The following is a 3,578-nucleotide window of genomic DNA, read 5'->3' on the forward strand; positions in this document are numbered from 1 at the left end:
GAGGAGGAGGGAGAGGGAGAGAGAGAGAGAGAGAGAGAGAGAGAGAGAGAGAGAGAGAGAGTTTTCCTTCCTGTGCTGTGTGCTGTATAAAGCTAGGCATCTTACAGTGACATGAACAGCCAGAAGGACTGGCTCAAATTACCAGATGTGAGAGAATACCAATTTTCAGGGTACCTTGAGATGTGCCTAGTGAGCTACCTAATGTCACCAGGAGGGTGGGGCTTCAGCAGAAAGCTATGAGAGGATGCTGGATTTCCAAAGATTGTAATGTGACCCACAGATGCACTAGGAAATATTTCCATTAAAAATGAGCCAGGTACTCAGACAAATGAGACTCTGAAACAACTGTAATGAGATAGCCTGTCAAAGAACTAGAAGCCACTTCAAGACGGCCATGGTTCACATGAACCTTCACCTGCCCACTCTTCTCTCAGCACTCTGAAGTTAAAAGAATTGGCAGCTAGTCAGGAAGCTGGGGGCAGGGAGATGGAATGGCAGAAAATAGAGAACAAAACTATACAGAACTACAACAACAGATCTCTTCCCACCAGCTGATCACCAACCAAAACCCAAGTCTCAACTGCAGACAAAGAAAAAATAGGGCAAAAAATCTTCATTTGTTAATATTTTGGATTTGACTTTCTAACTCCTGTGTTCAAGCCCTGTATTACAGGTTTTATATAGCTTGAGAACTTTCTATCACCTAAGACAGAAGTTAGAAATGTCATAACAATAAGGAATCTGGAAATCTTTCCCTAGCAAGAATCTTTCAAAAGGAGACAAATGTCTGATTTGATTTAAGGCCCACTGTACAAAATGGAACCCATATCTGACACTGCTTGGGTGACCAAGATAACCCAAGAATCTACAGTAAAACCAAACACTACTAGTCTAAAAAATAAATATCAATATAATGACTTCTAATAATACTATGCTATACTCATAGATCTGTGCCTTATTCAGTCACCACCAGAGACGCTTCCTCTTGCAACTGACAGAAACAGACATATAGACCCACAGCCAGACAGTACTTAGAGAGTCCTGGGAACATGCAGCTCTAAATGGATGTCTCCTTCAAACTCTCCCTTCAGAGCTTAGGGAACCCTGCAGGAGAAGAGGCAGGAAGAGTCAGAGGGTATGGAGAGCACGAGGAGAACAAGGCCCTCAGAATCAACTAAGCCAAGCTCATATGAAGTCACAGAGACTGAATCAGCAAGCACAGAGCCTACACAGGTCAGCAACAGGCCCTCCCTGTATATATTATGGATATCAACATAGAATTTTTATAGGACTCCTGAGTGGGTATGCAAGTGGGTCTCTAATTCTTGATTCTAATTGCCTGATATAGGGGTTCTCTTCCTTCTGTTGAGTTGCCTTGTCCAGCCTCAGTATGGTGGATTTTGTTTTATCTTAGTATATTTTATCAAGTTTGGTTGTTACCTCTTAAAAGTCTGTTCTATTCCAATGAGAGAAAGAAAAAAAAATGAATAGAGAAAAGAAGGAACATTGGAGTTAACTGAGAGGAGTAGCTGGAAGGGAAACTGTCATCAGGAGATATTGTATAAGAAAAGAATCTGCTTTCAATGAAATGAAATAAAATGAAAAGGAGTTGCCTTAAAAGGCAGTTGTACTGCATTATCATTAGCCTTGTTTTAAGACCATTTATGCTAAATTTGGGGACACCTGATCTCTCTTCACAACTATTTTTTCCTACAAAACAGGACAGAGGTTGAATCTATGGGAACGGTCATTTTCCCACTGACAGCAAGAAGTATGTTATTGGAAAGAGTTTCTTCCTGTAGACAGTGACAAGGACAGAATCATCCTGCAGTGATCTTGGAAAGCTAACTTTATAGAATCTATTGAGAGGATGATAGAATCAGAGAGGAATTCACCAGAAGAAGCAGGTGGCCCTTTAGAATGACTAAGATTCATGTGTGTAGAAGAAGTAGTAAAATGCAAAGTAAAATAGAACAACTACTACCATGTCAAGTTACAATAAGGAAATTGGCAAGAATTAATTGCTAGAGAGATGGAGGATATAATGTAAATATAGACACAATGAGAATAAGCCCAAGTTATATTAGGACGAGGTTTGCAAAGATGATTAAAACCTGTGATCAAAACTAGAACAAGAAAGCCTCTTTCACTGGGTAGGGATCAGTAGAATATTTTTCAAAATAATATAGAGAAAGCTCTCAAGGGAAGCCAGAAGCTTAAAAGCAAAGAAATCTATATTCCCCTGCCTCGATGCTTAGTGAAGTGAAGAACCAGAGACAAAAAATGGTAGAAATGGAGCTAGAATTGAGAAAATCAAAGAGCAAGTGGGAGGTTTGCACAGACAGTGTGAGACCAGAAGAGGGGAAGTTGAAGAACTCAAAGCTTTTGCCTACCGTGTCTTAAACCACCATGATCAAGGACACAAAGGGGAGAGAGGGTCCTGCAGTAAAGGACAGGTGGACACAGCATGCAAGGGGAGGCAACTCCAGTTAAGTTTTGAAAATGAGGAAAGGTACACTTCCAACCAGTTAAAGTGGCACAGAAGTGACTTCTGCAAGCTGTTCCAGAATCAAAGTGCTTTTAATCTGAGGTAGAGACACATGTGTAATTACTTTTGGTGAAAATCAGAGTCAATACAGAAATGTAAAGTCTTGGGAGGAAGCCTTGGACTGTAAATGATTTAAGGTTGACATTTTAAAAAGGAATATGTGGCTGAAGAGCTAGCTCAGTAGTTAAAAGCACTTGCTGCTCTTACAGAAGACTTGGGTTAAGTTCCCAGCACCCATATAGGTAGATCACAATCATCCATAACTCTAGTTCCAGGAGAGCCAATGCTCTCTGCCTACATCTTTTGGGCACCAGGCTCACATATGGTGTACATAATATATACATGGAGGCAAAACATTCTTACATATAAAATTTAAAACTACAAAATAAACAATGAAATTAAACTTAAAAGGAGCATGATGGTTAACCTTGTCTGTCAATTTAATAGCATTTAGAATCTCCAAGGGAACCACGTCTCTAGCTGTGTCTTTGCAGGAGCTTCTGAATTAGGTTAATTTAGGTGGGCAGATACACCTTACATGTATATGACACCAATCAATGAGCTGGTGTCCATGACTGAGTAAAAAGGAGGCTATCTGAGCACCAATATTCATCAGTCTCTGCTTGCTGACTATGGACACAGTATGTCCAGATACCCCAAGCTCCTGCTGCCCTTCCTTCCCTGCAATGATGGACTGTACCTTTTAAACCATGAGTCAAAATCAACCTTTCCTTCTGTAATTTCTTATTTCTTACTAGGTATTTTATTACAGCAAGAAGATAAATAACTAATACATGTAGGTGAATGCACAGCACTCTGGAGGTCAAGGGCATCACAAAAGAAATCAAAAGCTTCAATATGTGTCAACAGAACTGTGAGAGCTATAGTACAGCTAGAGCTGGTTCCAAACACTTGAGCTTCAATAAGATATTAACAAGCAGATGATAACGTAAGGCAATTAATACACATGTTGAGTAGGCACTAAGTTCTTCACTTAAACAGACAAACTACTGAAGTCTAACAACTCATT

Source organism: Grammomys surdaster, unplaced genomic scaffold (genome assembly GCF_004785775.1).
Source record: "Grammomys surdaster isolate TR1022 unplaced genomic scaffold, NIH_TR_1.0 170, whole genome shotgun sequence".
NCBI lineage: Eukaryota > Metazoa > Chordata > Mammalia > Rodentia > Muridae > Grammomys > Grammomys surdaster.